The sequence below is a fragment of the Toxorhynchites rutilus genome, chromosome 3 (genome assembly GCF_029784135.1).
Source record: "Toxorhynchites rutilus septentrionalis strain SRP chromosome 3, ASM2978413v1, whole genome shotgun sequence".
NCBI lineage: Eukaryota > Metazoa > Arthropoda > Insecta > Diptera > Culicidae > Toxorhynchites > Toxorhynchites rutilus.
The window spans coordinates 236,394,514-236,407,197 of record NC_073746.1 but is presented as its reverse complement, the minus strand read 5'-3'; positions in this window follow the sequence as shown (position 1 = coordinate 236,407,197).

The following is a 12,684-nucleotide window of genomic DNA, read 5'->3' as shown; positions in this document are numbered from 1 at the left end:
CGTCCACATAGCAGTGTGGCCAAAATATATTTATTCAATAAATAGTAGTGAATCAATTTGGGACAAATAGAAGAAACCTAAAATTTCCAAAATAATAATCTATCATGAATTTTCAATCAGAAAAGCCATCCATCGAATTCAGGCTGCAGAATTTGTTAGCACCTAGAGCAAGTTGTAATGTTTATTTATAGCACATCAAAACGTTTTAATGTATTCACTCGTTTAAAAATCAAATTATTTTCGAAATGTAAACGTAAAGAAAATTGTGGGTTAAAGTATTTGATATGAAAGCGAAATAATTGTAATATCGATGATAAGGATTTTATATATATATATATATATATATATATATATATATATATATATATATATATATATATATATATATATATATAAATCAACCCTATTAAACTGACAGGAACCAACATATCGGGTTTTACACTAACACACCACACTCTACTGTGAATGAGTTGCCCATTAACAGTTCTGCTTGAGATTTTCCTAATGATCTTATACTTATGACAGACATACAACTGTACTAGCGTTGTACTTTAAAAATTGTATGTCTGTCACCATGTACAGCGCTAGAACCATGCAAGCAACTCGGTACACTCGCTGTACCTGTACCGACCTATTTTACCGCTGCACATGGCTACAGTTGCACAGTACAGCGCCATAGACGGTTAGTGGTAGGTAGCATGAACAAATTGAATCAAAACACTTGGCAAACATTCTTTTCATTGACTTTCACTTGAGTTAATAACTCAGATTGGAAACATATTTGTTGTGTTTGATAGTTTAGACGCTAAATAAAAACCTTTTTCATTGAAATATGTGGTGAAAATTGGAAAAATTCTGATTGTCAGTTTGACATACGGTACAATGTACAACCAAAGTATGTCTGTCATGGTACGATAGTACCTGTACAACGCTGTACTCTTACAGCGCAAGTACAGCTGTATGTCTGTCCCTGGTATTAGCATCAATCATATCATCCGGCTGGGAAAAACACGATTGAGATACGTTTCTTTGAACATTCTTATCTTGGCAACACTGATTCCAGTGAAAAAGGAGACAACAAAAAATAACAGGCGGCTTAAATAAGGTTGTGTTGAATAAAAATGATCCATGTTGAGCCGCCGGCGGCTCGAATATAGGTAAACAAATCGCTTGATGGTGCCGGTTCATGGTAAATATTTTCTTGAATACCAACGACGCCCACTCTACATTGTTGTGCTAAATCGGTCCCAATTATTGATGTCGACAGCGGTGCCGATATCGTGCCATTTTGCAATAATTTTGTCGACCTACCCTTCATATTCGACAACCAATTACGTGCCAAGCCTGTGCCAATCTGGCACCGCGTCGACCGATTGGAAAACTGCTCGAACCTAATTATGGCGGTATTTATTTTGAAGAAAGTTTAAAGTTTTCAAGGAATTAAAAAAAATAAAATTGCGTTGTTTACAAACATTTATTTTTCATACAATGCATTCAAACTTAATACAATGCCACTAACATTCAAAGCAAACATTTGCAACGTTCATGTTGTCAGCAGCAAATCCCCGACAGGTGCAAATTTTCTTCGGAACATCATCCACTCTCAGCTCAATTGTTTTCGTCGCATCTTGTGCTCTACAGCGACAGCAGGAGAATTCATCATCGACAATTGGGATTTCAGTGGACGGCTGGTTGCAGTTACTGCATAATGTTTCCTCATTGACACAGATCATGTTTTTGTCTCCTTCGAAATCACCTTCATCCTCACATCACTTCTACCCGATGATGTCTGCCGTTTGAAAAATTTGATGAAAACTGCACATAAAGTTTCCTTCGAGCGTCCGTATCGATTGCAACGGAATATTGTTGTGCCATTGAACGTTTAAGTGTTTCTGAAAAATATGAGATAGAGGTAAAATGTTCTGTAGATCGAAAGCAATGAAACAAAGTATTTCTGTTACCTGTCCATACTTCGATTGGAAGTTTTCTCTATGTTGTTTTACTGCTCCGAGAAGTATTCCTTTTGAGAATAGAATCCCTAAAACCAATTGATATTGGCGACTGTTTCTTTAACACTTTCATGTTTCGTGTTTTGACAGTTCAACGAGAAAGAGAAAAGCTATCGCTGCAGTGATGCCTTCTCGCTCAGTATAAATAATCGTATACAATTCGCGTTGACGGTGGAATGGTGTCGACATCTGGATACGACATTAGTTTGTATGAGGCCAACTATTCTCTATCAAATGAGTCGGCACTAAGGCAATTTTAAATTGCTAAAATTTGTATGAAATTTTTTTCTTGGCGTTATTTACCTACCAGAAGTACGTTGTCCTGACCCTAATTTGAACTATTTTCTATGAATTTTAAGATATTCTCACCAAAACTTGCCATTATAGTATAAAATTATCTTTAGAAACGTTTTTGTATGATATTTTATCACTACTTGCAAGCGAGAGTGATTTTCATTTACATAGAGTACTAATTTGATTTGGGACAAACAATTTTCATTCATAATTTTTATTTTAAAAGCGTGTTCATTTCTTCTGCAAACTCATATTGTCATGCCTACTACCCCATTTCGTAATATGAACTCAATGCCGTCAACGCGGATTATAGTAGAAAGTGTAGACAGTGCTGCCTGTGGGGAGGCAAGGCGGGGTACGGTTTCAGCACTTTTGTTGCACTTTCCGTTGCTCGGTCCACTTTGTACCTATAACCGCTCGAAAATATAGGAAACTGGGCAGTTTGGTGGATATCCCGATGAATAACTACCTGTTAATGTACTACATATTTTACAATTATCATCTCAACAAAGGCTTCGTTAAATTCCACTGTAACATACGATAAGATAATCGAATTGTATAGTAAAACTCCTTTACTATGGTTCTGGTATCCCATCGACATAAAATTGAAAACGCTTGGAATATTTTTTTTTTATTGATTTTCGAAGTGCACCCTTTAGGGGCTGTCCACATACCGCGTATTTTTAAAACTTTACACCCACTCTGAGTACTCTGTATTCATCGATAGAAAGACTGAGCTCCATTGCGAATCGAAGCAATGTGCCTTGTGAAAACAAAAAAGTGAGAGAGAAAACATTGCGCGTTGAGAGTACCGCAGAGAAAAAACATTGTTTGTTGTGATTCAGGTCTATGCGCGTTGGGAGGACAGCATAGAAAAAGGCAAAAAAAATGTGTGCATGAGAAAAGCCCACAAAGCGTGTTGAGAGGACCGCATAAAACAATTGCCTTACATTTCTGTGAATGCGCGTTGAGAGTACCGCATAACAAAGATTAGAGAGATGTGTGCTTGAGAAGAACACAAAGCGTGTTGGGAGAACCGCAAAGACAAAAAATTGGCCTAAATTTTGTAAATGCGCGTTGAGAGAACCGCATAACAAAAGGTTAGAAAAATTTGTGCGCAAGCATAGCCCACAAAGCGCGTTGTGAGAACCGCATACCAAAGTATTGGAAAAAAGAACTGTGTGCATGAGAGGAGTCCAACGTAAACACATAGCGAGTTGAGAGTACCGCTGAAGTGATGTATTATCTGCAGCAGAAAGAAAAGAACAGCAAGCACGGAGTTATTAGACGATCTATTTGGTTCATTTATTAGTATTTGTATAACGTAATGTACATGAGGGCATGTTGCATATTATAAGAAGGAATATGGAACTGATACAAACGAACTATGGCCGTATGTAATGGTGTTGAATAAAATATACATATACGTATGACGGTTGCCTTATAACAGTTTGTGTAATGGTTTAATGATACAAGTATAATGTGTGAATTATTTTCTGCGAGCCACCATTACACAGTGTCCATGAACAGGAATAGGTGGAGCAGATGGAAAAGTTTGTGAGTGTAGGGTGCGTGATAGCACGCGCAGCCATAGCTACTTTTCATATCGTGACGTCTATTATTATTTTTCTTGTTAGCTCATGGTTAAGTTAATTCGGCGTAATATCATATTGAACAGTAGGAAGTAGACACTCATTGAGAAACAAACGATTTATTTTCTATTACTCGAACGCCACCTTCGAACGAAAAAATCAACATGTGGAAAAGTATGCCCAAAACCAGTGGAAAGCTTTGAACACAGTGTGGGCAGAATGACCATCATTTTCAATAAATCGCGTAAAGAACCGAAACAAGCATTGACAAGAGCCGCTGAATGGGCTCTACGCCTTAGCCCGTACAACTATGACATTGAGTACATAAAAGGGATGGGCAATATAGCGGACCCTTCGTCGCGGCTATATTGTGGAGATGATGATGCATTCAATGAAGAGGTCAGTGCATGGTAAATATGTCACTTAGAACCGTTCGAGAGCGAATTCCTCACTGAGGAGGGAATCCGTGAGAACACAGAGCAAGACGATACTCTGACGGGTGTAATCCGTGCCATGGAAACACACACAAAAAGTTCGTCCTAATTCAAGTCAGAAGTGGACGATCTTGTCTTTATCGGTGGATTCATAATGAAGGGTGTGCTGTTATTCCTCAGTACTTCGTGAAAAAGCGCTGAAGGTAGCTTATGTAGGAATCCACTTGAAGCTAAGATGAAAAGCATTTTTCGTAAGCGTGTATGGTGGCCTGAGATGAGTGCTGATGCGGAAAAATGGATAAAATCTTGCGCCATTTGCTATGCTACGGACGATCAATGCAACCACCTCCCATGCAAAGAGCATTTGCCCCAAAAGTCGTATAGAGAACTACCGCTCTTGATTTCAACGGACCATACATAAAACTAGGGGGAATATCCATTTTGGTTATCATATATCTTAGATCCAGGTACACTATAGCGCGACCTGTGAAGTCAACAAAATTTGAGCACAAGGAGAGCAGTATTGGATTCTATTTTTGACAGGGAGGGTTTCCCAAGGGCGATGAAGTCAGATTACGAACTGCCATTCAATGACGAAGATTACGTGAAATATTGCTCGGAGCGTGGCATTCAAACCATATTCTCGACACCTTTCTAGCTCCAGCAGAATGGGCTGGTAGAAAGCTTTATGAAAGTTGTAAACAAAGCCATGTATACTGCATTTCCAACAGAAACAAGCTACCAGAAAGAATTTCATGTTGCAGTCTTATAACGCGGCAGATCACAGTGTAACCAAAATATCTCCGGAAGAAGTGTTAAATGGTCGCAAAATTAAGCGTTGGTTGTCACTTTTAAGTTATGGTAAATCGGAACACGATGAACGGCTACTGGATGCAAGAGATCGTGAGACTAAACTCCTCCTCAAACAACGAGAGGATATTCGCCGTGGTGCAAAGGCGAGTAAGGTTAAACCGGGAGACATAGTTATCGTTGAACTCCCTTTCCGATATAGAGGTGAAAGTAGGTTCAGCGCGATGCGTTTTACTGTGATGCATGAACGAAACGGCAGCTTGATCCTTTGTAATTCTGGGGGGTCATCATGTGAGGCGTCATGCTACGCAGACCAAGAAGGTCCAGGTCCAGAATTATCTAATCCCATAGGTTCGGCCAGGGATGGTGTCCTTGAGCGACAAAATTTTTCATCAGGGTGGAAACTATCGGTTTGTGTCGTCAGCATAAATTTTCAATGCAGACTTTGATTTCTCCTAATGATTTTACTTTGTAATGTATAATGTATAGCTTTTTTTCAAATTGTTTTATTTTCTCTAGAGAAAAATGGGGATGTGTGGGACACGACATAACTACTGTATATCACCCTGCATTATATACTGCATATGCCGATGTGTAGTAAGAGATTGCACACAGCTCCGCAGTGAGAGTCTAACAGCCAAACTGGTAAGACAAGTGATAGGATTCCAGACAGTGAATGGTGTAATGGGGGATTTCCTGATGGAGTTTGATGTCACACAATATGAACTGGAATCGATCAATTTATTCCAATCGGTAATAGAGGACCCTGAATTCCGTCAGAATAAAGGCACCCAAAGGCACAAATAATGTTGGAGTTTTTGTAGTATTAAAAATCACGACTTTAGTACGAGTTTCGATTCAGATTTCGCTATTAATGACAAAACTGTTTCGTTTAATTTTTTCTAGAACTCCCAAGTTTTCCGAAAATTGAAACGAAATATAAATTCTTCCACGGGTGCACGGGCCGCGGCCCGTATGTCAACACGGCCGGCCGTATCTATGGGGATCTGTTTCTTACAATGATATTTTTTTCTCTTTTGATATCTGGTAATTTTTGTAATACGCTTCTGTTCGGTTGTTTGGAAAGTTCATGTCAATCAAATCGAGACACTACATCCTCGATACATGACACATGAATTAGAAGATTCGCTACAGATGTCTAAAACCACCGTTTGTGCGCACCTGGTGGAGCATGGGTACGAAAAACGCTACAATGTATGGACTAGATACTAATCCTTATTTCGTAACCCGATCGAATTCGACATATAGCAATCCGAACGAGATAAACTTTAGCATTATTCAATCCATGATTGCAACATCTGCACAACCCAATGGGATTTCACTCGATCAGATTAAAGAATGTAACCAGAGTTGCCACATTTTAAACTGTACCAGAGGGGATAAAAATCTTTCCCATCTGTACTTTTTCTTCCAAAAATCTGTACCATTGAAAATATTCGTTGTGGAAAAAATATATTTCTTTAGAATGAAAAAAATACTCATCCATTTATTATAAATACTACATTTGCATTTGCAAGCCATTTGTGTGTTTGATGATGCTTATAGATAGTTATCATGTTTAATCAAATCTTTTGATCTCAAAATAGCGTTCATCGTATCGTTGCTGAGCCGATTTCGAAGCTTATTTTTGTTCTGATTATATTCAGAAAAAAAATTCCAAGGAGTGAGGCGTAGTGAGAACGTCACAAACAAGGCATCGAAGCTCCGAAAATGCGATCGAACCGTCAATTCTTTTTAGACATCAAATTTTTGTCCACCAACCCTGCACATGCTCTTTTTCTGTAACTGTGATTTTCTTAAGGAGTAATTCTACCTTTAGGGTATGGAATTAATTCTCCAGATCTTGTATATTTCCATCGTAGAACCCTGGAAACGCCTTTAACACAACGAATTTCGTCCTTATGAAAATGATCAATTATTATTAATTCTAAATGCTTTGTGATTAGCAGCACCAAGCGATACTGCGGCATAAAAGCCGTCATGCACCTCAATGTTGCTTTGTTCAAATGTAAGAAATTTCACAGGCGAAAAAAATCTGTACGTGTTATATATATATATATATATATATATATATATATATATATATATATATATATATAATTATATATATATATAATTATATATATATATATATATATATATATATATATATATATATATATATATATATATATATATATATATATATATATATATATATATATATATATATATATATGAGAATGGTATTTTCTGACTTCAGGGGGATGAATAATTTCATATTCAAAAAACAGTATATTAGATTGGGGAAAAAAATCCATTATTTTTTCGGTAGCTGGCTGTAGTTATCGATATCTCACCTAATATCGATCATTTTAAGGAAGAAAATGTACCTGTCAGTACGGTATATCGTATCCTGAGTTCCCTGAACGTAGAGCGGAAGGTCGGAAGTGGTCGTCCGGTGACGATAATGACGAAGCAGAGGATTTTCATCGTTAAAGAAGCTGTTTGACAACAAGGACGCAACCAGCCTGCGTGACGCCGGTCGGAAATATGGCTGCTCCCACGTATTGATCCATCGGACCCTCAAGATGGAAGGAATCGTCTGCAGGAAGAAGACGAGGTCGCCGGAGAACATGGAGGTGCAGATTGAGACGGTTAAATCACAGTGTCGGTGGATGACCAAAAAATACCGCGGGACGTCTTTCGTTCTGGACGACGAAAGCTATTTTCCGCTGTCCAAAACGCATATTCCAGGAAATGATAATTACTACTCCAGCGACAAGTCATCCACACCGCCTGAAGTGAAATACAAGTTCAAGCACAAGTTTGAAAAAAAGGTTATGTTTTTTTTTATCCCATTTATTTCTTTAAGGCTCAATAGCATTTTAGCTGTAACAGAGCCGAATTTTAATCGTGTACATGTCACATGTTTATCGTATCTATAATTAGCACATTACACAGTTGCCATTCGCCAGTATTCCTTCTATACCATTACACATGGTACATTCACACAGTAGCCATTTAGGCGTAAGAGTTATTCTTTCTGTTCTTCCATTATCCAGTTGGACCACCGGACAGCGGAGACAGTTGATTGATCATTGTTGAGTTATTTATAGAACAGTAGCCCGATGTGTCTGGCAGAGCAGAGCAGTTGTATGGATGAATCGATCTTATTTCGACCGTGGATCGATCTCCATCGCTGATGATTGTTGCGTGGACGTAGTTATTCTGTAACAACACAAAGATGGTCAATGAGGGCCCTGAGTTATGAACTCACGATCGATCGCTTACTAAGCGAACGCGCAACCAATGTGGCTACGGAGACCCCCCTAAAGGTTATGTTGTACATCGCCATTTCCGACCGGGGCATTTCAAAGCCTTGGTTTAAGCCGAGCGGTCTGGCAATCAACCAACAAATCTATCGAGTGCCTCGATAAGATTCTGCTGCCGTTCCTGAACGAGCATCACGCGGATGGGAAGAACGTCTTCTGGCCGGACAAGGCGTCTTCCCATTACGCCAAGAAGACGCTGGCGTATCTTGAGGACAAAAAGATACCGTTCGTGCCGAAAGATCGTAACCCAACAAACTTGCCCCAGTGCCGCCCAATAGAGGATAACTTTGGCTCACTCAGTGCCCTAGTGTATAAAGGGTGTGTCACATCAAATTGCATCACGGAAAAAAACGCTGTAGAAATTCGCCCAGTAGACCGATCCTTTTGAAAATTTTAGACAGTAAAATAAAAACTATTAAACAACTTTTGGCATTTTCTTTTTATTCATACTTCGAGCCCAAGCCCGTATGCTCGCACCTTCCTCTTTACCCCGTCCATAAGGTTCTGTACAACGTTAGGTTGTAGTTTTTTTGAACAGAAATCCATTTTCTCTTGAAGTCAGCCTCCGATTTGACAACTTTTGGGTTCTTCCGGAGGGCCTGCTTCATAATCGCCCAATATTTCTCTATTGGGCGAAGCTCCGGTGCGTTGGGCGGGTTCATTTCCTTTGGCACGAAGTTGACCCCGTTGGCTTCGTACCACTCCAACACGTCCTTTGAATAGTGGCACGAAGCGAGATCCGGCCAGAAGATGGTCGGGCCCTCGTGCTGCTTCAATAGTGGTAGTAAGCGCTTCTGTAGGCACTCCTTAAGGTAAACCTGCCCGTTTACCGTGCCGGTCATCACGAAGGGGGCGCTCCGCTTTCCGCAAGAGCAGATCGCTTGCCACACCATGTACTTTTTGGCAAACTTGGATAGTTTCTGCTTGCGAATCTCCTCCGGAACGCTGAATTTGTCCTCTGCGGAGAAGAACAACAGGCCCGGCAGCTGACGAAAGTCCGCTTTGACGTAGGTTTCGTCGTCCACTACCAGGCAATGCGGCTTCGTCAGCATTTCGGTGTACAGCTTCCGGGCTCGCGTCTTCCCCACCATGTTTTGTCTTTCGTCGCGGTTAGGAGCCTTCTGAACCTTGTATGTACGCAGGCTCTCCCACTGCTTGGTCCGCTGGACGAATGAACTTGACAAATTCAGCTTATTGGCGACATCCCGGACCGAACTTCTCGGATCACGTCTAAACTGCTTAACTACGCGCTTGTGATCTTTTTCACTGAAGGAGCATCCATTTTTGCCGTTCTTCACCTTCCGGTCGATGGTTAGGTTCTCGAAGTATCGTTTTAGTACTCTGCTGACCGTGGATTGAACGATTCCCAGCATCTTACCGATGTACCGATGTGACAACTCCGGATTCTCGAAATGAGTGCACAGGCTTAATTCACGACGCTCTTTTTCGTTCGACGACATTTTTCCAAATTTACGAAAAATTGAGAGTGAAGCATGGCCAACGGATCTATACACTCTTATCTGATTATAAGCGAAAGCTGAAGATATAATTCCTAAAAATTAAATTTCTACAGCGTTTTTTCCGTGATGCAATTTGATGTGCAAACCCTTTAAAAACAATCCGGAATTGTATCCGGAAAATGGACGTAAGTGCCGTACAACGTTCTTGTGAGAGCATCGCGACAAAGTTGCGTCGAACAGCAGACCACGGCCCTTACTCAAACATTCACTGACATTTTGACGTAGGACTACGTCTTTCATTTCTATACCGGGGTGTAAAATCAAAGTTCCGAAAACGAAAGCGTTACGCCGGAGACCGAGATTTTGAGCGTTAATAGCTCCTAAACAACTGAACGAAATAGTATGAAAAACACTTCATTCAAAAGATAAAATGTCTACGCGTTATATACTTGTTACTTTTTGATCCAAAAACTTGTTTCAATAGTCTTAAAATTGCTTTCAAAACAGGCTATTGAAATCACCAATCGGTATATAAGCGAGCGGCGCTCGGAAATCCACTCAGTTCTAATTGAACAGCGATTGGAGCATGTTGTCGCTGTTGCGGTGAAGCTCTTTATTTATCATGAAAACGCGGATGAACGGTGTCACCAAGAGCCTGTTTGTGCACCCTAGGCCAGAAGGGAATCTATCAGGAGGAGAGTGATGCCACAAACGGTTCCCTGGGAAGACATCGCTACACACACATACACGCGCGGCTATTAACAGGTGGTTATCGAGTTGGCATTAACCACTGGTGGGCTTCCAGTATCGAGGAAAATGTGGAAATAACTAATCGTTACTGAAAATAATCTGCCAGTTCCTCTGGGAATTTTCAAAATATATTCATGTGAAAGAGTTTAATTGAATGTTTTCTATCCATGTAACACTGTGACCAAATATGTTTCAATCAAGTGCTATTAACAGGTGGTTATCGAGTTGGCATTAACCACTGGTGGGCTTCCAGTATCGAGGAAAATGTGGAAATATCTAATCGTTACTGAAAATAATCTGCCAGTTCCTTTGGGAATTTTCAAAATATATTCATGTGAAAGAGTTTAATTGAATGTTTTCTATCCATGTTACACTGTGACCAAATATGTTTCAATCAAGTGCTATTAACAGGTGGTTATCGAGTTGGCATTAACCACTGGTGGGCTTCCAGTATCGAGGAAAATGTGGAAATAACTAATCGTTACTGAAAATAATCTGCCAGTTCCTTTGGCAATTTTCAAAATATATTCATGTGAAAGAGTTTAATTGAATGTTTTCTATCCATGTTACACTGTGACCAAATACATTTGGTTTTGTGGTTTTTCAATCAATCGCAATTAACAGGATAGCTTCAGAAGATTATTCTTCCCCATCAGTAGGATATTTCCGTATCCAATATTGTATGCGCCCGCAATCGATTATTGCTCATTCGCCGAAAGTTCCGAACTCAGAGAGTTCATTCCCCTCTAGTTTGCCTTCCAAATTGCCATCGTAAACCACACCTTCTCTCGATTCAATCACACACAAAAAGCATACTTAAGCGATATTCTGGTGGTGAGACACATTCATTTTTCGTGAGGACATCGACAAGACAACATCGTTGCCTAACGTGCTGGAGGAGGTGGACGGCGAAGGATCGACACATACACGCGCAGAACTCTTTCCGTTAGGATGCCATTCAGCATCGAGAAAGTTCCGGAAAGATCTAATCATTGCTGGAAAATAATCTGCCAGTTCCTTTGGGAATTTTCAAAATATATTCATGTGAAAGAGTTTAATTGAATGTTTTCTATCCATGTTACACTGTGACCAAATATGTTTCAATCAAGTGCTATTAACAGGTGGTTATCGAGTTGGCATTAACCACTGGTGGGCTTCCAGTATCGAGGAAAATGTGGAAATAACTAATCGTTACTGAAAATAATCTGCCAGTTCCTCTGGGAATTTTCAAAATATATTCATGTGAAAGAGTTTAATTGAATGTTTTCTATCCATGTTACACTGTGACCAAATATGTTTCAATCAAGTGCTATTAACAGGTGGTTATCGAGTTGGCATTAACCACTGGTGGGCTTCCAGTATCGAGGAAAATGTGGAAATAACTAATCGTTACTGAAAATAATCTGCCAGTTCCTCTGGGAATTTTCAAAATATATTCATATGAAAGAGTTTAATTGAATGTTTTCTATCCATGTTACACTGTGACCAAATATGTTTCAATCAAGTGCTATTAACAGGTGGTTATCGAGTTGGCATTAACCACTGGTGGGCTTCCAGTATCGAGGAAAATGTGGAAATATCTAATCGTTACTGAAAATAATCTGCCAGTTCCTTTGGGAATTTTCAAAATATATTCATGTGAAAGAGTTTAATTGAATGTTTTCTATCCATGTAACACTGTGACCAAATACATTTGGTTTTGTGGTTTTTCAATCAATCGCAATTAACAGGATAGCTTCAGAAGATTATTCTTCCTCATCAGTAGGATATTTCCGTATCCAATATTGTATGCGCCCGCAATCGATTATTGCTCATTCGCCGAAAGTTCCGAGCTCAGAGAGTTCATTCCCCTCTAGTTTGCCTTCCAAATTGCCATCGTAAACCACACCTTCTCTCGATTCAATCACACACAAAAAGCATACTTAAGCGATATTCTGGTGGTGAGACACATTCATTTTTCGTGAGGACATCGACAAGACAACATCGTTGCCTAACGTGCT